Source organism: Panulirus ornatus, chromosome 63 (assembly GCF_036320965.1).
Source record: "Panulirus ornatus isolate Po-2019 chromosome 63, ASM3632096v1, whole genome shotgun sequence".
NCBI lineage: Eukaryota > Metazoa > Arthropoda > Malacostraca > Decapoda > Palinuridae > Panulirus > Panulirus ornatus.
Genome location: NC_092286.1, coordinates 5,144,010 through 5,169,543, shown reverse-complemented (window position 1 = coordinate 5,169,543; position 25,534 = coordinate 5,144,010). Strand labels below are relative to the sequence as shown.

The following is a 25,534-nucleotide window of genomic DNA, read 5'->3' as shown; positions in this document are numbered from 1 at the left end:
TACCCTGGTCAGGCGGGGTGAGGGTGGATAAGGTTCCCAGCCTCATCCAACTCACTCACTATACTCATTTTCCTCACAGTTGACTCCCTATACACCCTCCGTTCCCGATCGTGACACGAAGCCTGTTTTTTTTCTATTTGAAAGACGCGTCTCATTGGGCGAGCTGCACTATCGAATCGTCTTACTAAGAGTTTTATTTGCAGTTTTGATGATGGACGTGTGAGATCTGTGGCATCGCCAAAGAGGTGCGATGAAAAATAAAAAGATGGGGGGGGGAAATTCGCCAGAGGGGTGGCTGAGGCAGTCCACCCCCCCGCCCGCCGAGCAGGGAGGGGATATAGATGACATCACCACCGCCAGGTGACTCCCCTTCCTCCCTCCGCCACTTTTTCTCCCGGGCAAATGGCTTTTTAATCTAATTACATCACGCGTTTGATGTAACCACCCATTGACTTCGGGCGACGGCCCGCCGGACCCAGCGCCGAGGAGGAGACCCGCCGGCCGTAGCGCCACCTGCCATGTTTGTTTACCAAAGCGGCCCTTGCGGCGACTGGCGCGATGGTTCCTCTCGGGGTCGGCGGGGCGGCCGAGGGATAAAGCCCTTACGCCTCCAGCGGCGGAGGCATTTTTAAGTTAATGTTGGGTTACGTCTGTGACAGAGAGAAAGACATGATCACGTTGCCGGGAGATGGAGAGGAGGGCGGGTCGCCGCAGAAGACTCAGTACGTACGCTGGGCACGTCAGAGCGCGGGAGAAGACGGCTGTTACCTGGGCATAATTGAGCAGGACTACGTTGTTTCTGGCCAGCCTCGCTGATTGCTGGCATAGCGCCACACACACACCACCGCCGCCTCCTTCCCCTCACTACCCACACAGCTCTTTGATGTTGGTCCGTGTCCCGCAGTCAGAGAAAACCAGCAAAAACAAGTTGTTCATTATATCCATACAGACACACATACGTACATACATACATACATACATAGACTCACGTAAGGAAACACTCATCTACACACACACACACACACACACACACACACACACACACACACACACACACTTTGGCGTAGCCAGAACCTGGGTCAAACACAAGCGCTTCCCCAGTTTAGCGACAGTAGAGGCGAGAATCACAGCCAACCAATCACTTAGAGCGATTGCCTGTGACGTCATCAGTCTTCATTTGCGTCATCCTGTGGCAATTCTGGTGACCAATGGCAGGTCGGCCGGGTGGCACCACGAGCTGTTGGTGGAGGGAGGGAGAGTGGTGGAGAGAGGGAGGGAAGGAGAGTGGTGGAGGAGGCAGGGAGAGTGATAAAGTTGGGAGGGATGTTGGTGGAGTAGAGAGGGGAGTGATGGAGGAGGAAGAGCGAGTGGTGGAGAAGGAAGGGGAGTGATGGAGTAGAGAGAGAGAGAGAGAGAGAGAGAGAGAGAGAGAGAGAGAGAGAGAGAGAGCACAACAGGTGTGGGACACAACACAGACTCACCCAATTCCCCGGAGACTCGTATTCTCTCTTTCCCCTCGCTGGCAACCCCCCCCCCCCCCTCGCTCTCACCCCTTGACCAACAAGGATCAAGCAATAACTTTCTTCATAATACAAGTATTTCGTATCGCTCTTTGGTTTCGGCTGTTCGTCGTGTGTACCTCGAACACGAAGTCTATTTCTAGGGAGAGAAAATGAGAAATTAAACATTACATAATATTCAGTGGCGTCAGAAAGTAAACAGTGCAATATATTCAGTGGTGTGAAGTACTTGGTATCTAAGATTAAATCCCAGGACGTTCACCGGTCGTGGCGCTTTATCTATCATGTACTGGGAGAAGTAAGGTGACATGACATCTCCAGTCACCAAAATATTCCACAAATCGCTACAAGAAGGGAAAGTCCTGAGCAACTGTATCCTTGCTATTAGTAAACACCAATTTTCAAGGAAAGAGAAGTTGCATCTGATTACCGTCACATATTGTAGAATGTTGTCCTACAATGATCAGAGATAAGATCGTTCAGTTCTTAGATAATGAGATAACCGACTGTCATTATGGGCCTCGGAATGAAAGCTGATGTTTGAAAAATCGAATAAAATCTTCTCATATATAAAATAAGTGGGATTCCAAGATATCCTCAGATGTTCCAGAATTCCTGAAAAAAAATCAATACAAATTACCACTCACAACACTTTTAAGTAATTAAAGGTTTTCGGTTACAGGAAATGGAATCCGCCCTTGGCTACCTAACTGGCTAACAGACAGAAGACAACGCGTGGGATTGAATGGCGTAACGTCCAAATGTCTTACAGAGACATGTGGAGTACCCCAAGGCTCAGTCCTGGGACACATACCATTCTTTATGTCGATCAACGACCTTGGAGGCAGGACACACTAGCGGGCTCTCATAACTTGCCATGGACGGGAGATTATCACACCGAAAATAAGAATGCTTTAAACATTCAAAAAACTTTGGACAAACTGATGGAATAGCCAGAGACCAGGCGCATAGATATCTTTATAAACAAATGCTACGTAATATATGTTGCTAATAAAAGTATCAGTTGCTTATGAAACGCACAATGAACCACGGAAGTTGTTTTTCGTGTGTGGTGACCTAACTTGATGAAACAACGAAAATCTTTAACGAATGCAGAGAAGTGCAACAAAACTCATTCCGTCGTTTGGAAGTCTCGAGATCGATTAGAAGTTTTCACAATAAGAATCTCGACATTTCATCACGTTCGATAGCGATTTAGTTAACAGAATTAATTGTATAGAAGATGTAAAAGCAATGAGAGCAAAAGTTTGTTTGTTTGTTTGTTTGTTTGTTTGTTGATTTTGTATATGGAGAACACTAGAATCCTTTGCCACCAGATGTCATCAGCATGAAGACTCTCAGTACCTTTAGATCAAGACTAGACAAATATCTCAGTCATATATATTGGCAGCAAATCTGTCTATATATGTGTGAAAAAGTAAAAACAGTTTATTCCACTGTTTTACAATTCAACTTTTTTTTTTCCCCCACGTCAGACTTGCTCCTTCTCCCTGGAGCAGCCTACTGCAGTCAAAGTAGGGAGCTTTTCCCTGTCATACTTTCCTATAGAATATCCTTAACAGTATACTCTTTCCACATCACATGGTGTTCCTACTCGTAATTTTCTCTTGCCGGCTGTGGCGGAGGATGTTGTGGGCTGGGAGGCGCCATCTGCTTTACAGTCCCGTCTCTACCACAAATAAGATTACGTCCTCAGGACGTTACTTCTGTACCCCGGCAGACAACCTCGACATGGACCAACAGGTCCCCCTTATTATCTGTCCTTCCCATGTACTCCTGTGTATGTTTCATCCAGCACCTCGCAACCCTAGCCTCATCCCGTCGCCTCCCACCCCTCACCTCTTAAGACCCGACCCATCTGCCCTCCTCCCCTCTGACCTTATCCTCCCATCAGCATACAGTGGCCAATCATCCATGATAACGGTAGGGGAGGCGCTCAGGGTAGTGGTGGGAGGGGCAGCGTCGTATGCATGGGTTCATGGGAGGGGTAATCACTGGTGTAGGTGTCGTGAGAGGGGCAGTAGTGAGTGGAAGGGGCAGTTGTGGGTGGAGTAGTCGTGGGAGGGGTTTGACGAGAGTGTTCTTACTGCCTAACCTCCTCCTCTGTGATGCTGAGGACTGAGCTACAGAGGGGAGGGAGGGAGTTATCCCGCAGTTGCTTTACTACGTAGGAACGAAAGGTAAGGAAGCTCAGGATGAGCTGGTATACAAGTAGGTCCAAGATTAAGGTAACCTGAAGGCGAGGTGAGCTGGTGAGACGAGATGAAGGTTGGCAAGAGTGTCAGAAGTCCTCTGGTGCTGATGCAGGAGGAGGAACCCCGCGGCAGTGGTGTGGGAGTCCTCTAGGAGAGGTTCGATGTTGCCTGTATCTCACGCAGGAGCTGAAGGAGAGGTGGCGCTCCAAGGTCCCGAAAGTTCTGCAGTAGGAGGGAGGAGGAGTTACCGAGATCCCGCAGCCTTGTTGCTGATGCAGCAGATGGAAAGTGGCCGAGGTTTTGCAGATTGGAAAGTGTGTGGTAGTTCGCCGGGTTTGTCCCTTGGGTGTTTAGGGTCGTGGAAGGGACAAAAGCAGGTGTGCATAGTTGTGGAAAGGACACAAGTAAGGGGGACGTAGTCGTGGGAAGGGCAGTAGTAGTGGATATGTGATTGTGGGAAGGGGAAGTAATGGGTGAGCGTGTGGCAGGTGCAACAACTTTATATGGATGAATTGGAGCTAATTGTTGTGGTGGGTAGATAAAAGTCGGGATCTGGCGCAGGGCGTATGGAAGAGGCGATAGCATGTAGGCGGAGAGAGGATACAGTAATGATTTGCGTAGTGGGAGGGATAGCGTAAGGGGTTTTAGTAAATGTAGGAGGTACGGGTGAGTGGGATATTGTAGCGGGGTTAGTGATGGAGGTGCTAAAGATCATTGAGATGGTGGATGGGGCAATAATATTGGTGTTGCGTAATGGAAGGGGAAGTAATGGGCAGTGGCGTAGTGATGAGGTAGTAATGAGTATTGAGGTAGTGGGAGGGGCAAGATGATGAGCGTCGGGGGGGAGCAGGGGCAAGAGTTAATGGAGAACTGGTGGGGAGAAACTGATCCGTGAGGAGGTGCAGTGGGTGATATAGGAGGTGATAGATATGAGATACAAGTATAGCAGGATATAGAAATATAGATAGGTGTTGTGCTGTAATAGATGAAACCTTAGAAGGGACAGTAACGTATGGAGGGGTAGTGGAAGAGGCAAATCTAGTGGGAAAGACAGTTATGGACGTAGGTGTAATGGGAGGGGAGGTAGTTTATATGTAAGTTGTGGGAGGGGCAATACCTTACAATAAATGTAAGGGCAATAGTGGAAATATGTGCAGGAGGTACTGATGGGGCAGTAGTGGTTGCGTAGGGGTAGCAAGCAACAGGATAGTAGGAAGGACAATGATAAATGTGGAGATATTGTGGAGGGGGACACGAGTCATGGAAAACAGTAGGAAGAAAAATAGTGTTTGTAGTGGTAGTGTGGTGGAACGTGGTGGTTGTAAGTGCGATATGAAGGAGCTGTAGTGGGTCGTAGTAGTCAGAAGGGGTAGTAGTAGTAGTAGTAGTAGTAGTAGTAGGGGTAGTCGTAGGACTGGGGGTAACGCTAGTGATTATGAATAGTAGTGGGGAGGGCCAGTAGACCTCCCTCCCTCCCTCCCTCCCTCCCTCCCTCCTCCCCTCCCTCCCCTCCCTCCCTCCCTCCCTCCCTCCCTCCCTCCCTCCCTCCCTCCCTCCCTCCCTCCCTCCCCTCCCTCCCTCCCCTCCTCATCAACCACCACTCACTCGCCTACAACACTTCCAGGCAAGATGGTCCTATCGTCGTCAATGGGTCACTTGATGATGATGCTCCCGGCTGATAACGACGCTATACTACCGCCACACCCGGGCCGGGGAGAGGGGAGGGAGAGAGGGAGAGAGATTTAAGACTGGTATAAGAGAGGGAAAGTGAGAGGTTGGGGTGGATGTGAGAAGGAAGGGAAAGGGGAGTTAAAGCTGAGAGGAGTAGGAGGAAGGGGGCTGAGGTTGTGAGGGGTGGGGGAGTGGAGAATTCAGACCCTTAGGGATGGGGGGAGAGGATTCAGACCTCAATAAATGGGGAGATGAGGGTTCAGACCCGATGGATGGGGAGGAGGGTTCAGACCCCGATGGAGGGGAGGAGGGAGAGGGTTCAGACCCCGAGGGATGAGGAAGGGAGGGTTTCAGACCCGAGGGATAGGGGATGGGGGATGGGGAGGGTGTAGACCACGAGGGATGGAGGAGGGGTGATAGTGGGTGGACGGGGGAGGGATAAATGTTAGAGCGGAAGCCATGGTCGTGTGGGGACATCACGCTCCGCTCATAACTTGAGAATCCCGGGCCATTCTCGCGTGGCAGCCAGTGTTGCTGGCCACGGGGTGGTCCCTCTGTATATAACGGGGTCCTCTGGTGGTCCCTCTGTATATAACGGGGTCCTCTGGTGGTCCCTCTGTATATAACGGGGTCTTCTGGTGGTCCCTCTGTATATAACGGGGTCCTCTGGTGGTCCCTCTGTATATAACGGGGTCCTCTGGTGGTCCCTCTGTATATAACGGGGTCCTCTGGTGGTCCCTCTGTATAACGGGGTCCTCTGGTGGTCCCTCTGTATAACGGGGTCTTCTAGTAGTCCCTCTGTATAACGGGGTCCTCTGGTGGTCCCTCTGTATAACGGGATCCTCTGGTGGTCCCCCTGTATATAACGGGCCCCTCTGGTGGCCCCTCTGTATAACGAGTCTATCGTTTCCAATTTTCTGACGTCAGCGACTTCGAGGATTCCGTCGCCATCTGTCGTAGCTGCTTCGGTCACTTCTTCAGACGCCGTGTAAGCCTCTCTCCCTCCCATAACGATCCGTGAGCCTCGAATATCCCACGAAAGGTTGCGTGACTCCGTGACTCAAATCAACAAGATTTAATCCCCCTTTGTAAAAGTTCGAATCGTTGTAGGGTTCGCTACGGTACGTGATCCGAACTTTCTCTGAAGATTCCGTTTCCTCTGAAGATATTCATTAGTCTAAATATTCATAGATTCCTGTCATTTAGGGAATCCAATTGACACCAAATATCTGTAACGGGACTGCTCGAGCTGTTTCAAGAGTTCATTCAGTACGATGAGTCGAATCATCCGAAACCATCGTAATCGGACGGTCGGATTGTTTTGACTGGTTAACACTTTTTTGTCCGATGATACGAAGCGGTGTCGACCATTTCGAAGCATGTGAACCCTCGGCTTATCAGCGATGCGCCGATGATTCACGTATTGTTGTGCGTTGGTCGGGCGCGGCGGGAGAGGACGTGGCTGATCCGTGGGTGTGAAGGTCAGCTAAATATAGGGCGTGATGTGGGTTGTTTACATTTTGTTAATGATGTCATACCGGACGAATGATGCCTCTTATTTTTTTTTCCTCTCTCTCTCTCTCTCTCTCTCTCTCTCTCTCTCTCTCTCTCTCTCTCTCTCTCTCTCTCTCTCTCTCTCTCTCTCCATCTATATATTGATCACGAATGCGGGAGGAGATACCATTGCTGTCCTCCAGCAGATAACCTAGTCACATGGATCATCAGGTCCTCTCTTGTGTTTTTTCCCGTATACTTAGCCTCTCTAACTCTCTCTCTCTCTCTCTCTCTCTCTCTCTCTCTCTCTCTCTCTCTCTCTCTCTCTCTCTCTCCCTTCCCTCTCTCTCCCTCCCCTGGCCAGGCTATCTGCCCTGGGACCTCCCTCCATCAGGGGCGGGCGCCTCTCAATTCACTAAACACCAGTCCGGTGATGCAACGCCACATTACAGGGGCCGTAACCTTGCCTCCAAATAAGTCAACTCCCGCATTTCTGTGAGCGCAGTTACGCCGCAGCCGCCGCACTTAGCGCATCCTCACCCGCACTCCCGCAAGTAAGTTCCCTCCAACACACACACACACACACACACACACACACACACACACACACGTCCATCGCACGTCCTCTTTTTTTTTTAGCTTTGGCCAAACAGATTGTGTAAGTGTCGAGTGTTTACAAGTTGAGGAGGGGAGAGAGAGGCGAGGGTCGTTCGTGATCGTTGGCTGTGTCGGCTTCACAGTGGATTCTCTGCGCGAACGACGCGCGCCGTCTATCCACCCCTAAAGGAAAATATCGACGTCGAAATGTGTTTTGATCGTTTTCACTTCCGTATCTGGCGGTGTCTCAGACATAGACGGATGTGAGGAAGAGAAACAGAACTGTGGAACAGACCTGTGACTGCTGAACACATGTGTGTCAAAGTTTGCGTGCGAAAGCAGGCGAAAAAAAAAGAGAGAATGAAAAAACTAGTTCAATTGAGTCTCATTGAGCATATGGTTAGTGAGGCTGTGTTGGCCGTCTTCAGGGCTGGTCTGCCAGGGGCTGGTCCTCTGCGGTATGCCATTCAATGTTGGGGGGGAGGAAGGTTTGTCCTCTGGGTTAGGCCATCCAGTGTGGGGTTTCTGTGTTATGCACTGTGGGGTTTCTGTCTTACGTCATCCAGTGTGGGGGGTTTGTGTCTTATGCTATTCAGTGTGGGGTTGTGGGGTTTGTGTCATGTTATCCAGTGTGGGGTTTGTGTCTTATGTTATCCAGTGTGGGGTTTGTGTCTTATGTTATCCAGTGTGGGGTTTGTGTCTTATGTCATCCAGTGTGGGGTTTGGGTCTTATGTTATCCAGTGTGGGGTTTGGGGCTTATGTTATCCAGTGTGGGGTTTGTGTCTTGTGTTATCCAGTGTGGGGTTTGGGTCTTATGTTATCCAGTGTGGGGTTTGTGTCTTATGTCATCCAGTGTGGGGTTTGGGTCTTATGTTATCCAGTGTGGGGTTTGTGTCTTGTGTTATCCAGTGTGGGGTTTGGGTCTTATGTTATCCAGTGTGGGGTTTGTGTCTTATGTCATCCAGTGTGGGGTTTTTATCTCATGTCATCCAGTGTGGGGTTTGTGTCTTATGTTATCCAGTGTGGGGTTTGTGTCTTATGTTATCCAGCGTGGTGTTTACCTCATGTCATCCAGTGTGGGGTTTGTGTCTTGTTATCCAGTGTGGGGTTTTGTGTCTCATGTCATTCAGTGTGGGGTTTTGTCTCACGTATGATATGTCATAGAACGTTTGTGTGTGTGTGTGTGTGTGTGTGTGTGTGTGTGTGTGTGTGTGTGTATAGTGGGGTTTTTCCCTCAATGCTATGACCTCATTGTGGGGTTGGTCTTCAGGGTCAGGCCAGTTAGTGTGGGAGTTTGTCCTGAATACCATCCTCCCAGAACCTCCCACGTTGTATACCACCTCCCAATCTCTTCCTCCCACTCCTCCTTCCCTCCCTCCCAGGCACCTGATCCCCCTACCCTCACACACACACACACACTACCCCGCACCCCAACCCCCACCCCCGCACCCCAACCCCCACCCCCGCACCCTAACCCCTACCCCCGCATGGCGAGTTCCTGCCCATTTGCATATCATATTCCCCCAGCCCACCACCGGGCGATCAGTCGAGATTTTCCTGCTTGCTCCCCCTGGTCACCTGTGGCCTGTGGTAGATACTGGGGTTGTCCTGGGGGTATATGTGGCCAGCCTGGGGTGTGTGTGGCCAGCCTGGGGTGCTTGGCCAACCAGCCATGGGGTATGGCCAGCCTGGGGGTATGGCCAGCCCTGGGTAAGTGGCCAGCTTGGGGTGTGTGTGTGACCAGCCTGGGGGTGTGTGTGGCCAGCTAGCCTGGGGTGTGTGGCCACTCATCATTCAAACTACATCATTAATCCCTCAATTCCCGACGACTCTATTGATCTCTGAGTTAGCATCTCTGTAAACATTCCTTGTGAGCCATCTATGTCTCACGATATGTGATAAAGGCCAAATTAATTACTTATAAGTAATTACGATCTCCCGTAAGTACATCGCGTGTTCATCCACTCATAATTGTATGTTCTAGACTGATATTCACGTGACACCTTTATTTTTTTAGTGTCTTGAAAAACGTGATAATTTGCTTCCATGTTTAGTAATAGAGAGGAGTAAGTGCTGGGACCCCGTTTTCTGTGCTTATCTTCACACCTGGATAAATCAGTCATTATCTCGCCCCTGGCGACTGTTCTCTCTAGTCCAACTATCTCATCTTTAAGTTTCTTCAAAGAGACACACCGCTCGCCGTTTTCTTTATCATTCGACGGCGTCTACGATTATATATATCAGTCGAGATTCTTCATGTTTATCTCGATTCTTTTTTTTTCAAGAGTATATTCTTGAAAGTGATGTGATCTTGTGCTCCAGATCTGAGGGCCTCGTCGCCTCCCTGTGAGTGAGTCTGTGTCTCCTGTTATTGGCAGTTATTTTCAAGAGTTTGACCCATCTATCAAGATATATTCCTCCCTTCTGAACAATCATTTACTCAGGTTTCCCATCCCAGTGTGGTGGATGGGTGGGATTGGGGGGGGGGGGTTCCTTGGGGGAAGTGGAGGGGGCTGTCCTGGGGTAGGCAGAAGGGGGCCGTGAGGTCATAGGATAGGTGGGGTACTGGGGTGTGTGGGAGGAGGTCCTGAGGGTTGGTGGGGAGCGGGTAACTGGCTTAGGAGGGTTCGTCACGTCCAAGTTTTCCTGATTTGCGTCAAGTTCTCTGCCTTTCGTCACGTTCTCTGGCTTGCGTCACGTCTTTGCCGTGCGTCAAGTCCTCTGCCTTGCGTCAAGTCCTTTGCCTTGCGTCACGTCCTCTTCCTTGCGTCAGGTCTCCTACTTGGGTCCGGGGCTGTTCACGGTTATCATGGGTTAGTCTCGCCCCACCACCCGCCACCGCCACCACCCCCAACTCCTCCAGGCTGTGTTGGAGGGGTGATAGGGGACGTGAGGTGACGGGCGGGTGCTGTGAGGGACGTGAGGTGACGGGCGGGGGTTGTGAGGGTCGTGAGGTGACGGGCGGGTGCTGTGAGGGACGTGAGGTGACGGGCGGGGGTTGTGAGGGTCGTGAGGTGACGGGTGGGTGTTGTGAGGGTCATGAGGTGACATTATGTTCAAGGATCACTTCCTGGAAAGTTTTCCTTTTTAAGACCATTCATTGCATACGTGTGCTGAGCTCAAGTGTTCAGAAGTGTTCATGTATACACCTGCAGAAAGACGCACATGAACACGCACACATATACATACATATTTGCTGATAACCACGAGAGGAAAAACGAATCACGATAAGACCCCGAATGCACTTTCGTGTATTACATCTTCAGGAGAGACTGGAGGAGGTAATCGATGCAGGTACGGACGAGGTCGTCTGTGAAGGGCTGTATACGAAGTCTGAAAGTATAGTCTTATCCCAAAGGACTCAACCAGAAGAAGAAAAAGATACTTTGGAGAATATTGACATGAGTTCCGGGGGACATGAGAGGAGGACTCATGAAGGATGTAGACTTACGCAGGCCTCATGAACCACAACTCACACAGGCCTCATGAACCACATATCACCACTCGTACCTGCGTGCACAGAGGGAACCATTGTTCGAACCACTGGTGTTGTCATTTACAGTCTCCCTCAAGAGGGACAAAGTTCCAGCAGCACGTAAGGGTATCGACGTAAGGGTCAGGGATTAGAACAAGGTGAAATATGCCTGACCTACGGAGCCGCGTCCCTATCTCGCATGAGGTGCGTGATGAATATGAGAAGATGAGGAAAGTGTGGATATAGACGTCCTTGGCTGGCACACGCTGCTCAAGTGGGAGACAATTGGGCCTTTAGAAGGAGAAGATCTTACGTGACGGTCTTGCCCTTGCCTGCCTCCGTGACAAGTGATCAAGATATTTGAGAAACAAGAATATAAAGAGGATGGTTTAGTGGCGTGGATGTTCAGAACCTGCCAGAAGACTCGTCGTACCGCCCCGCACACACAAGACTGATGACGACGCGAGACATCTTCGGGAGAACGAATGCGTCTTCGCACCTGAGGAGCCGAATAGAACTGATGGAGGGGGTCTAGAGGAGCACAGCAAGAATGGGGGGGGGGACCAGACCTGAGTGGAGTGAGCCACGAAGAGAGGAGGGAAGCCCTCGATCTGCCAACAGTGTAAACAGGGACTTGACGAAGTCTATGTTCAACAACAGAGTTGGGGGCGTGTGTGTGGGGGGAGGGAGAAGCTAAGACAAGAGGAAGAAAATGTGACAACAAATTGAGTATTCAAAAGAATTTATACATAGAATTATTACACGTACACACACACACACACACACACACACACACACACACACACACACACACACACACATACACGAAATGGGCCCCCAGCAGTGTAGGACTCCCTCCCTGGACTGGACAAATAGGTAATTACACACACACTAAGTATTTAGAGTCTGCCCACACATTCTGAGTCAAATGTACCGTTAATGACTACGTCATGATGAATATCATTATCATTAAACACACAGACTAACACTTGCACACAAGCATTCATTGCATCATGTGTCATGATGCGACAAATGCAGGAGAGAGAGAGAGAGAGAGAGAGAGAGAGAGAGAGAGAGAGAGAGAGAGAGAGAGAGAGAGAGAGAGAGAGAGAGAGAGGTAAGGACTGTAAAAAAAAAATGCCGTAAAAAAAAGTAAGTTTGTCGAGATATAGAGGGAGGGAGGCGATGTTTACAGCTGCCCCGACACATCAGGTGGTAATCCCTGGCCAGAACCCCCCCCCCCCCTCCCCCAACCTCCTCCCTCCACCTCCCACACTTCCCCCCTCCTCCCCCCCCCCCCCCCACCATCACCATCACCCACCAGGAAGCACTCACTCTCACACTCACGATCACACTAACGCTCACATTCGCTGGCGCTCACACTCGCGCTCGTGTATCTACCCTCTCTCTCTCTCTCTCTCTCTCTCTCTCTCTCTCTCTCTCTCTCTCTCTCTCTCTCTCTCTCTCTCTCTCTCTCTCTCTCTCTCTCCACAAGCACACAAGACTACGTAAATTGTCACAATTTACAGTAAGGAGGAAAGTGAGTCAGCCAGGAGGATTGGTGATAAAGAAGAGAGAAGGGCAAAATAATTAGAGACAATAGAATAAATGAATGAAGTGCGTGGGAAAAGAAAGGTATGACGTCAGCGTACTAGGACGAGACGAAACGTGTATGACGTATGACGTATTAAGATGGACATATTGGACCAGTATACGCATGACGTATTAAGATGGACATATTGGACCAGTATACGCATGACGTATTAAGATGGACATATTGGGCCAGAATACGCATGACGTATTAAGATGGACATATTGGACCAGTATACGCATGACGTATTAAGACGGACATACTCGGCCAGTATACGCATGACGTATTAAGATGGACATATTGGACCAGTATACGCATGACGTATTAAGATGGACATACTGGGCCTGTATACGCATGACGTATTAAGACGGACATACTGGACCAGTGTACGCATGACGCCTGGAAACAGCAAGAGAAATCGGTATATAGGCAGAGGAAGATGACGTGGATTACATATATATGTATTTTTTTTTCATATTATTCGCCATCTCCCGCGTTAGCGAGGTAGCGTTAAGAACAGAGGACTAAGGCTTTGAAGGAAATCCTCACTTGGCCCCCTTCTCTGTTCCTTCTTCTGGAAAATCAAAAACAAGAGGGGAGGATTTCCAGCGCCCCGCTCTCTCTCTCTCTCTCTCTCTCTCTCTCTCTCGAGAGAGAGAGAGAGAGAGAGAGAGAGAGAGAGAGAGAGAGAGAGAAGGAGGACGAGGGAAGAAAGGAAGGAGATTATAGGAAGACGAAGATGGCACGAGTCTGCTATCTCCTCCTGATCTATATAGATGGAGACAGACAGGACAGGAGAGCAGAAGGCTCCCTCCCCTCCCTCCCTCCCTCCTCCCCGGCCACCCGCCCACAGCTCCTTCCCTCCCTTCCCTCCCTCCCACCATTCCCTCCGGCACCTCAGCCACCTGGGGAGGAACACGATGCAGTATAAGAGAGAACATACCGACGAGGAAATTCTATAGGAAAGAAAGATTGGAAAACGCATGATGCTGCTCCTCTGTCAGCAGCTGGGGGAAAGGAGTTTAGTAGCCTCCATGTAAAGATAAAGGATCAAGTACGTGCAGAGTGTCATTACATAGGACATACGTCAGCCATCAGCCGGTAATTACTATCATTAAAGTAATCGTCCAGCCGCCATTCCCATGTTCTATAACCCTTCCCGTTGTGGAAACTTCTGCCTGGGTCACCATTACCTCTCCTGCCCTCTGCATCCACACACAGTCATTCCTGGTCAGTGTACCTCTGTGGTGGGGAGGGAGTGGTTACTGTTGGGGAGGGAAGAAGGGCCAGTGTTGAGGAGGGAAGGCCATTGTTGGAGAGGGAGGGAGCATCATCTTTGGGGAGGAAGGGCCAGTGTTGAGGAGGGAAGGCCATTGTTGGAGAGGGATGGAGGGAGGGAGGGTCATCTTTGGGGAGGAAGGGTCAGTGTTGAGGAGGGAAGGGACATTGTTGGAGAGGGATGGAGGGAGGGAGGGAGGGTCATCTTTGGGGAGGAAGAGCCAGTGTTGAGGAGGGAGAGAGAGGGCGGGGGCCAGTGTTGGGGGGGGGGAAGGGGGTCAGTTCACCAAGGCTGGTGTAGCTAATATCTCCTCTGGGAGGAGATGCTCGGTCCCCCCCCCCCACACACACTGCCCACTGCTGCTCTCTCTCTCTCTCTCTCTCTCTCTCTCTCTCTCTCTCTCTCTCTCTCTCTCTCTCTCTCTCTCTCTCTCTCTCTCTCTCTCTCTCTCTCTCTCTCTCTCTATCTATCTATCTATCTATCTATTTGATTCTGTCTGTCTATCTAATTCTATCTATCTATTCCTCTATCTATCTTTCTATCTGTCTATCTATCTATCACACACGCTAGTGATAACAATCACCCAAAAATGATCCCAGACTCACACAATCAATCATTCTCATCACATACATAGCTCACACCCTGCCTCTCTCTCTCTCTCTCTCTCTCTCTCTCTCTCTCTCTCTCTCTCTCTCTCTCTCTCTCTCTCTCTCTCTCTCTCTCTCTCTCTCTCTCTCTCTCTCTCTCTCTCTCTCTTTCTCTCTCTCTCTCTCTCCCTCAGCCATTACCCCTTTTAGTAGTGACCCTCACGCCCCCTTGGGGATTAGCCCCTGGTGGGCAGAGGGTCTCTTATTAAATGGTAGCGTATTGGTGTGACACCAGGGGCTGTTGGCGAGGACCAGAGGAGGCTGCTGTTGTTGTTGGGGATGACCAGAGGATGCTGCTGTTGTTGTTGGAGATGACCAGAGGCGGCTGCTGTTGTTGTTGGAGATGACCATAGGCTGACACTATTGTTGTTGTTGGATATGAACAGAGGCTACCGCTGTTGTTGGAGATGACCAGACGGTGCTGCTGCTGTTGTTGGAGATGACCAGAGGCTGCTGCTGCTGCTGTTGCTGGAGATGATCAGAGGCTACCACTATTGTTGGAGATGACCAGACGGTGGTGGTGTTGTTGGAGGGAGGCATGAAGACCTCGCTCCTGCCGTGATGTTCCCTTCCCCCACATGGCTCCTGTGTTGTCGTCTATCTTCTCTTTATCTGTTTCCCCGAATGCGTCGTTCTTGATCATCGCCACGACCGTGGCTCGTTTCCTGTCGCCTCGCATGTGACGGCGGCGTGCCACCAAGCCTCCTGGAGGCGGGGCAGCGGGCGGCGTGCCGCCCTCATAAGTGTTAATGCCATCCTCAGCCCGCGCCGCCACCGCCTTCACTAATGGCGCTGTATCTCAACGCCTCGACCACAGACACTGGCCATCTAACCCTCCCTCTGTGTGTGTGTGTGTGTGTGTGTGTGTGTGTGTGTGTGTGTGTGTGTGTTGTTATTTCCATGTATGTACGTATGTGTGACTGTTCTTGTTTACTACAGGGAAGAGTTTGAAACTCATGTTGCCCCATTGACCTTGTGTATATGTACCCATTTACTCACCCTACCTTACGTTAAGTACCCCCCATCCCTCATCCCAACCTGATGAAGAAGGGTGAAGGGCTAGGCCGGCTGTGAGCTGGCTACCCCGTCCAGGACCCGGGCCAGATAGATACGGTGGGTCGGAACGTTGACCACCGCTCCACGGAGGGCCCAAGCTGGTGCGGTTCCACGGTGAGAACCGTTGGAACTCACTGTGTGTGGTGCAGAGTGTGTGGGTAGAGTGTGTGTGTGTGACGGACCGTATGCTTCACCGGAATGTGTTACGGACTGGTTGCGTCACCAGAGTGTGTGACGACATACTTCACCGTCTGAGTGACGCTTGTAATGTGAACTTTCATTTCCTTTTTTTTTACTTGTTTTCCTTGTCTGACATTTGAACAAGTAACATGACACATGCAAATGTCAGTATATGTTACATTGTTATCCACTTTACTCTTGTGTATATGGATTTCAGTGTCTATCGTCAGTGGTCGTATCTATCGTCGATGGTCGTATCTATCGTTGATGGTCGTTTATTGCAGCAGTCATTAAGCAGTAAAATATTCACAACATTCAACATCAAACTTGTTTCCATGGATATTTTGTGATGTATTCTATCTGGTATATACCCTTATTCTGCGGATGTATGATGTATAAGTGTAGCATATGTATGGAGGTGTATTCATTGTATGTCTGTACAGTGAATAGAACGTCAAACTAAATATAGAATTAAAGGATGCCTTCCAGTTTTCGGAATATATATATATATATATATATATATATATATATATATATATATATATATATATATATATATATAGATAGATAGATAGATAGATAGATAGATAGATATAGATAGATAGATAGATAGATAGATAGATAGATAGATACATACATACATACATACATACATACATACATAGGTAGATAGATAGATAGATAGATAGATAGATAGATAGATAGATAGGTAGGTAGATAGTTAGATAGATAGATAGATAGATAGATAGACAGATAGATAGATAGATAGGCAGATAGACATTGCGCTACGCTTGCAGTCCCAGCCGAGTGCATCAAGGGTGAAAGTGTGTGTGGTGTGTCCTGGCTGACTCATCCTTATTGTCACAATGCCAATTACATGACTTCTCCACCAATTAACCTACATGGTTCCATCTGACCTGATGTTGTGAAAGCTCTGGTGATGACCTGTCTCTTTGGTCTGGTTTCATTCATGGGTGGGGGTGGGGGGGGGGTAGTTGTTAGGAAGGGGGGGGGGCCCTACTGCTCATGGGAGTGGCCGCCTCCCTACCCCCTCCCCCCAGCCAAAGGGGGGATGGTGGAGGGAGGGGTTGATACAGTGAGTCCCCCATAGGGAATACAGTGGTCCATTACAGTGACGGGGGTAATACAGCGAAGCTTTGTGGGATACAGTGGTACAGTGATGGGGGTAATACGATGGTATAAATGATAGGTTCTAGCTACAGTGCTCGGGTCATAAGGGCCAGTGATGGGTTTGTGTCCGAGAGACTTTCACCCTAACAGTAACCACCCTCCCCCAACCTCACTCACGCACCCCAACACACTCACCAACACCCTACACGCACCCCAACACTCCCACCAACGCCCACATATGAACTCCGACACACCCACCAACACCCTACTCACGCACCCTAACTCACACACCCAACCACCCCGACACACTCACTACACACGCACCGCGACGCACCCACCAGTCAGCCTCGTATAATTAACAGTCCAGATACTTTAAACATTTAACCCTGTCATGTTTCTCCACCACTCTCCCTCACTAGATCCCCACACCTCCCTCCCTCCCTCCCTCCCTCCCTTCCTCCCTCCCTCCTCCAACGTTTGCTCACAGTTCTCTTCCATCACGTTTCCAATGCCGCTCCCTCATGGTTCTCCCTCACTCCCCAACGACTCTCCCACACCAACTTCCCTCCCTCCCTCACAACCCTCTCACACCATCTCCCCTCCCTCACTCTCTCACAACCCTTCCACACCTCCTCCCCTCCCACACTCCCTCACAACCCTTCCACAACTCCCCTCCCTCTCCCTCACAAACTTTCCACAACACCTCCACTCCCTCACAACCCTTCCACAACACCTCCCCTCCCTCACTTCCTCACAACCCTTCCACACCTCCCACACTCCCTCACAACCCTTCCACACCTCCCCTCCCTCACTCCTTCACAACTCTCCATCAACTCCTCCTCTCACAGTCTGTCAGCCGCCCCTCTTCCCCGGGGTGTGGGGGTGGAGGGCTGGTGAGAGCCTGATTGGCCCCTGGTGGACAGTGGTCAACAAACAAACACAGGGGAGAGGCCTGGAGTGTGGCGGTCTGTGTGTGTGTGTGTGTGTGTGTGTGTGTGTGTGTGTGTGTGTGTGTGTGTGTGTGTGTGTTTGTTTGTTTTTATTGCGGATGAAGAAGGAGGAGGACGCCTTTGTTTGCACTGCCGTGTGTGTGTGTGTGTGTGTGTGTGTGTGTGTGTGTGTGTGTGATTGTTTGTTTGTTACGTAGAAGTAGCATTTGTCTGGTCGCCAGTGTGTGTGTGTGTGTGTGTGTGTGTGTGTGTGTGTGTGTGTTTGTGTGTGTGTGGTTTACGGAGAGAGAGAGAGAGTTTTGTACCACTCGTGTGGCCCCGTCTATCAACCCTCTGTAGATGTACCATTTATTTATTCATGTGTACACACACACACACACACACACACACACACACATACACACACACACACACACACACACACACACACACACACACACACACACACACACACACACACAACAGCTTATGTCTGTCTATCAACACCCTCAGCGGAAATGATGAACAGCTGGGTTGGGCGTGGGCCGAGTGCCACACCCAAGGCTCGAACCCCGGGGGAGGGAGGTAGGTCCCTTGCGTGAATCATGGTCAACGACGCTAACCACAACCCCACCACGGAAGCCCGGATGTCTGTGTTTACTATTTGTGTGTGTGTGTGTGTGTGTGTGTGTGTGTGTGTGTGTGTGTGTGCGTGGCATGGGATGTGGTGGGCTGGACTTTGTGTTTGCCCCGCCCGGGTGTTTGTTTGTGTTTATCTTGAAGGGAAGAATATCGTTGTTTGTGTTTAGGCTGCCGTATCTTGGTGTTTGTTTGTGTTTGTTATGGCGAAGAATGTCTGTTTGGTCCGCCGTGTTAGGCTGTTGGTTTGTTTGTTTTATAGTAGACCAATGTACTTGTTTACAGCAAAAAAAATGTTCCTGTTTGTTAAGGGTGGTGTAAAGTGTAGGGTTGTTTGTAGGAACAACACAAGAGGATCTCAGGTACTAATAGAAGCGCTACCCGAAGAAAACGGAACGTTGAAACCTGCTGAAGAGCCCCGTAAAGAAAACGGAACGATGAACTTTGGCAGAAACTCCCGAAGAAAACGGAACGTTGAACTTCTGAAAGATTAATCCGAAAAGAAGGGTAGGGAACCTTAAACATGTGCTTGTGATCCAGGAAGCACTCTCTCTCTCTCTCTCTCTCTCTCTCTCTCTCTCTCTCTCTCTCTCTCTCTCTCTCTCTCTCTCTCTCTCTCTCTCTCTCTTTCTGGAAACGAAGCAAGGTTTCTCGTGCCTTGAGAAGGTGTGCTTTGGACCTTGCGCCTGTGCTTGCTCGTCTATTCCACTTCATTCTCATATCCAATGCTTTACTCTCTTCGAAAAGATTTGAGCGGTACAACGAAATTCGAAGACGGTTGACCGTTATAACCGGTAAAAGACCGTTATAACGAATATAACGGTCGTCATATTTCTTTCGAAAAACTAAAAGGAAAATATATACATATGTTAAGCACCACCAGTATTCTTTTTTTCCAAAGCAGACTGTCTGTCATGATACTTTATCCTCTAAAATCATCCCACCTGCAGACTCATTTACATATTACCTTTGAAGTGGAATTCCCAAAAGATTTTAGACATTTTCTTCGTGTTTTTTAAACGAGCTTCAGTTATCAACGTTTTCTTTGTTGTCCATGTGTCTCAGTGAGTGACCAGCTCGCTCCTATCTCAAGGGTTAGGACATTTACCCCTTGAGCACGACGGTACGACACTTGAGCACGACGGTACGACCCTTGAGCACGACGGTACGACCCTTGAGCACGACGGTACGATCCTTGAGCACGACGGTACGACCCTTGAGCACGACGGTACGATCCTTGAGCACGACGGCTCGACCCTTGAGCACGACGGTACGATCCTTGAGCACGACGGTACGACCCTTGAGCACGACGGTACGGTCCTGGAGCACGACGGTACGACCCTTGAGCACGACGGTACGGTCCTGGAGCACGACGGTACGACCCTTGAGCACAATGGTACGATTTCTGGGTATGATAGCCGGGCTTTTAACCTGACCACAGACCAAAGGCCAGACTGCCATACCAGAGAGTCGTACCGTCGTGCTCAGGGGTCGTACCGTCGTGCTCAAGGGTCGTACCATCGTGTTCAAGGGTCGTACTGTCGTGTTCAAGAGGTCGTACCTTCATGCTCGGGGGGTCGTACCGTCGTGTTCAAGAGTCGTACCATCGTGTTCAAGGGTCGTACTGTCGTGCTCAAGAGGTCGTACCGTCGTGCTCAAGGATCGTACCGTCGTGCTCAAAAGGTCGTACCGTCGTGTTCAAGAGTCGTACCGTCGTGCTCATGAGGTCGTACTGTCGTGCTCAGGGATCGTACTGTCGTGTTCAAGAGGTCGTACCGTCGTGCTCACGGGTCGTTCCGTCCTGCACACTGGTTGATCAATTTTGGGGAACACTTACAAAAAATATCTGGGAATATGACACAAGTTAAAATCTTAAACCTCCTGACAGTTTTTTACCTCATACCTCTTGTGAGAAGAAATACAAAAAATTTAAGATTCTGTGGCATTCCACATCACCCATATTCTTTAAGAAAAGATTTATCAACGCTTTTAAAAAAATTTTAAGAAGTCTTGAGGCCTAATTCAGACACATGATCCAAATTTTGAGTACTGGAACCCCTCCCCCTTCCTCCGAGCCTTCTAGGAAATCTATCCAACAGAAATTGGTTGATCCCAAAGTCATGCATGATTCTCTCTCCCATTGCTAATTTGCAATTCAGGGCGCTAAAGATTGTGATCGGATTTCGATGTGTCATGGTAGACATCATTTTCGTGGTACCACCTTCATATATAACTATTTTTCATCAATTCAACTCAAGGTATACATGTCTTCCGCAACAAATGCATTTTCTGTGGCCGTTAAAGAATACATTTTCTCACGGTATACATTTTCTCAATTCATGCCACATACATTTCTTGATTTTCATAACTGCAGCAGAAGCCTGCTCTCTCTCTCTCTCTCTCTCTCTCTCTCTCTCTCTCTCTCTCTCTCTCTCTCTCTCTCTCTCTCTCTCTCTCTCTCTCTCCCCAACCCCCGCTCCTAAGTGGTCTCTCACTCTCATTTGAATATTGGCGCGTAATTATTCCCGCCAAGTCTCCCAGCTGCGTCCGTTTCGCCGGCGCCAGTTCATTGATGTTATGAATACATTATCGCCGATAATTTATATTCAAGCGGAAAGCTAATTACTATTCATTCCGAACGATACCCGCTTCAAAACCAAGCTAGTACAGTGTGGAAATATATATACAGTATATATATGTATAGATATAGATTTATATATATATATATTTATATTTCGATAAACGATATGTTACGTATATATATTTTTCCCCCGCCTTGTCGTCTGTCGCGCGTGGAATCGGACGCCGCTCGGGGAGGAGTAATGGCATCGGTCACAAGTCGTTGATTCCAAGCTTGGCGCACGACGACCCTCCATGATGTATCGGCCGCGGCCCAGCGACGAGCATTAGGTCGCTCCTGCATCTGTACTTACGCCATATTTAACGTTCCATCCGGGTCCTTTTAGCGTCGTCGCGGGCTAATGGAGGGAAGGTCGGCCGTCGTTAACATCAAGAGGGGATTTTTGGGCGGGAAACGGAACAAGACGACTCACGATCAGACATGTTACGCACCAAAACAGTCGCCTCTTGCAAGGATAATGGCGCAATATAAAGAAAAATGATAATAAACTTAAAAAAAAAAACTGCTGTGTATTACGTTAGACAAAAAGGTTCCATGCCAATGAATTATAATATAATTAAGCTTTCAGTGATCATATTACTGGTTCATGAAAGTGTATGACTCATGTATCGAACTGCATGATTTTATGTTAGCACTTGTATTGATGTGTATGAAATTCTCATACAACCGCTCTCACAAATCTTATTATTTTATTGTAATATAAAGAAACATCAATTGTAAAGATATATCACGAGTTAGGGTGATGAGAGGTGTTTAGAGTATCTGATTTCCCCTCAAGGGTTGGCTGTGTGGACGGGGTTAAGTGTTGTTTGTTTAGTTTTGAGGGTTCGGATGTATCGATATGAACACCCGCTGAGCCTCGGTTCGAATCTTAATCTACAAATGATACTCCCTAATACCATTCCATTACCTCACGGGTTCAGATCTTGCGTCACTTTGATTCTTTGGTTTGTGATCCTGCATATCAGTCCATTTGAGGGTTTCAATCCTATTTCATTTGCTTAAAAGGATCTAATCCTCTTTGGTGTTTGTGAAAATATAAGAGGTTCTGATTTTATGTCTCATTACTTGTAGCGTTGCCTTGTTTCTATAGGAGCTGATCTTCCTCGGTGCTTTTAAAGGTTCTGAACCCAAGTTACGATCCTGGTAGTTTCTGACGTCACCAATAGCGTCTGTAGAGGTTCTGATCTTATGGCAGCATGCTTATAGAGGTTCTGATCCCATGTTACAGTGTTTATATGAGTTCTGATCTTATGTTACGGTGGTTCTAGAAGTTCTGATCCTATATCACGATAGTAGTCACATGTCTGATGTTATGTCGTGGTGCTTAAAGAGGATATGATTTCATATCACGGTGTATATTGATTTTCTGATCCTATACCTTGGTGTTTTCAAAGGTTTCTATCCTTTGTCTCGGTGTTTATAGAGGTTCTGATGGTGTTTCCGTCCAGGGCAACCTTACTTGAACCTCTACTTCAGTGTGGCATTAAACTTAACCATTATTGATCTGATTTCAGCAAGTTTGATTTCACGAGCTGGAAGTCATTTAAACTTGATGAAACTGAACTTGTATTTCACTACTCTATGTTAACTTAATGACCTAAGTTCTTCTAAGTTAAATAAGCTAAATACCTGGGTTCAACTTTGCTTAATTTTACGTAGATATGTTTTTAACATAACCAAATGTCCTGAGGGGCGTGGCAGGCGGCCCATACACAACCAAGGTGTTCATCTTCCCCGTCAGGGCTGGTCTTCAAATGGGTATCTGGCACAGACTTGGATGTGTGTGTGTGTGTGTGTGTGTGTGTGTGTGTGTGTGTGTGTGTGTGTGTGTGTGTGTGTGTATTCCCACACAGAAGCAAAGGCACGGTACTAATATATACAAGAAGGAGGGACGGGAGCAACACGTAACACTCAAACTGTAATCACAAATGGTTATTACACACACACACACACACACACACACACACACACACACACACACACACCACTCACACACACACACACACACACACACACACACACACACACACACACACACACACACGGGTCTGCTCCCAACTCTAAGAATTAAGGAGACACTAAAGAAAAAAAGAATTACAGAAAACGACTTCCTCAGTTGTCTGCGTTGGTTCCTTACTGTTCAGGTCCTCCGTAGCCTCACGCCCTTCGAGATCCCCCCGGCAGGAAAGATATATCTGGCTCTTCCCTTCCTGGGCGTTGTGTGCCTGGCCTGGCCTGGCCGGGGGCGGCCTCCTCCTCCTCCCGGGGGCCCACCGCAGAAAGTGGGCAACCCTCCTCGAAGGCGACATTCGCGACAGAAGAAACAAAAGAATAGACGAATGGAGGCTTGGGTGCGCCGGGCACTTAGACGCGCTTTTGTTTCTTCCATTTGCATCTCAATATCTGGGGATCGGCTGTCCTGAGGAAGGCTTCCCGCCCGCTTCCGGGGGGGGAGGGGTGTGTCCGAACTCCCTAGACACACACACACACACACACACACACACACACACACACACACACACTATAGCCTCACCCTCCCCCGTTATCTCGTATGCCCATCTCACTCGTCCTTTTCCTTTATATATATTCCCATCTTTTCTTATCTTCTGCACTTATTCCTTTCCCCCCCCTCTCTCTCACGGCCTCTCCCCTCGGAGTGAGGGAGTGGAGGGAGGAGGAGGGGAAACCCCCTCCCATTTGGTCCAGTTCGGAGGACCGGGTAGACTTGGGGACCGGGAACCGGAAGGCTGGAGTCCGGGACAGGAGCCAGCCTGTCATTCTGCCATTAATACTCATGAGTTATTCAGGGACTCACCAGCCTGGCCTCTGTCCTCCTCCCAGGCCGCTAGACTCACTTCTTCCACCGTGAAATATACCACGTCATTCATTCTGTATCTTATCACCAATAAAAGATATCTTCCCTCTCTCTCTCTCTCTCTCTCTCTCTCTCTCTCTCTCTCTCTCTCTCTCTCTCTCTCTCTCTCTCTCTCTCTCTCTCTCTCTCTCTCTCTCTCTCTCTCTCTCTCTCACACACACAATATAAATCATCGTCCCCTGTGATATACACTGTCCTTAATCCTGTGAATATGACCCTCGAGGCTTAGGTCAAAGGTCGGGTCGAGTGTACACAAGGGTAGCACCATCGTACTCAAGGGGTCGTTCCTACGTGCTCAAAGGTCGTAGCGTCGTGCCTGTAAATTACCTTGTGAAATTACTCATCATTTTGATAATGCCATTACCAGTCGAGGTAATTAAGAGTTGCCACTGTTATGGAAATTAGTAAATCATGTAAATGATGAAGATGAACGATTGTGAAGAATTAGAGAGAATAAAAGGTAAATGTCTACCAGTTATACTAAGGCATGGTAATGATACAATACGACCCTAGTCATGGTATGATAAAGTACGACCCTAACTATGTGCAGTACGACTCTACGACCCTAATTACGCTCTGGAGAGATATATAGATTCCTCAAAATCATAACAATGAACGCTTTACCCTCCCGCTGCTGCCTTACGTCAGACTACATATGTGTTACATATATTTCATGTCAGCTGAAACGTCTTTGGCAACTGAATGCCTTCATCAATGCCATCCCATTCACGCTATACACACACACACACACACACACACATATATATATATATATATATATATATATATATATATATATATATATATATATATATATATATATATATATATTCCTATGAGTCCACGGGGAAAATGAAACACGAAAAGTTCCCAGGTGCACTTTCGTGTAATAATCACATCATCAGGGGAGACACAAGAGAGAAATATAACAGTCAGTTGATATACATCGAAGAGACGAAGCTATATATATATATTGGCCTAAGCCAGGTAGCCGCCAGTCTGGCTAAGCTAGGTAACCCAATCTATCGACCAACCCCGAGAGGGGAGATGAACAGGTGGGTGAATTGTGGACCGACTGCACGCGGCAAGGATTCGAACCCACGTAAGTCCTATCTCGGGCGGCCCATGCGTGCGTCACGGCCAGTCACGCTATAACCTGTGGTGTGGGTGATGATTAAGCTTCAGTATCCTCACGTGCTGGAGATTAAGCTTAAGTATTCTGAAATGCTGGAGGTTAAGCTTAAGCAAATCAATGTGCTGGAAGTTAAGCTTGAGTATACTGATATACGTAAATGATATAGGAACGAGGGTGCAGTACCTCCCCTCACAAGACACCATCACAGAAAACCACTTCTTGTCGTAGCAAAGTAAACAGCTTCTTGTAGCAAAGTAAACAGAAGTGATTGAGAACATTAGGTGAAGCCAGTCAGACTTAGGTGAACCCGAGTGAAGGCAGGTGGTTCTAAATGAAGCCAGGGTCTAGTCGGTGAAGCCAGGGGCTGGTAGGTGAAGCCAGGGGCTGGTAGGTGAAGCCAGGCTGAAGCCAGGTCGATCACTTCAGCCACATGGAGAACGATGAACCACACCTC

At 48.7% G+C, this 25,534-nt stretch overlaps 1 protein-coding gene across 3 annotated transcripts in view; it reads left to right on the top strand.

Annotated features, from left to right (window-relative positions):
- The window catches only part of LOC139745860 (uncharacterized), an 87,143-nt gene that overhangs the window by 49,805 nt on the left and 11,804 nt on the right, over positions 1–25,534 (top strand). The window contains exon 1 of one of the 3 annotated variants that reach the window (XM_071656495.1): positions 3,612–3,721. The exons of 1 other annotated variant lie outside the window; for it this stretch is intronic. The gene's annotated coding sequence lies outside the window, so the exon portion shown is untranslated. Of the gene's footprint in view, positions 1–3,611; positions 3,722–7,329; positions 7,456–25,534 lie in introns of those variants that run through there. One more of the 3 variants, XM_071656493.1, reaches the window with a different exon arrangement.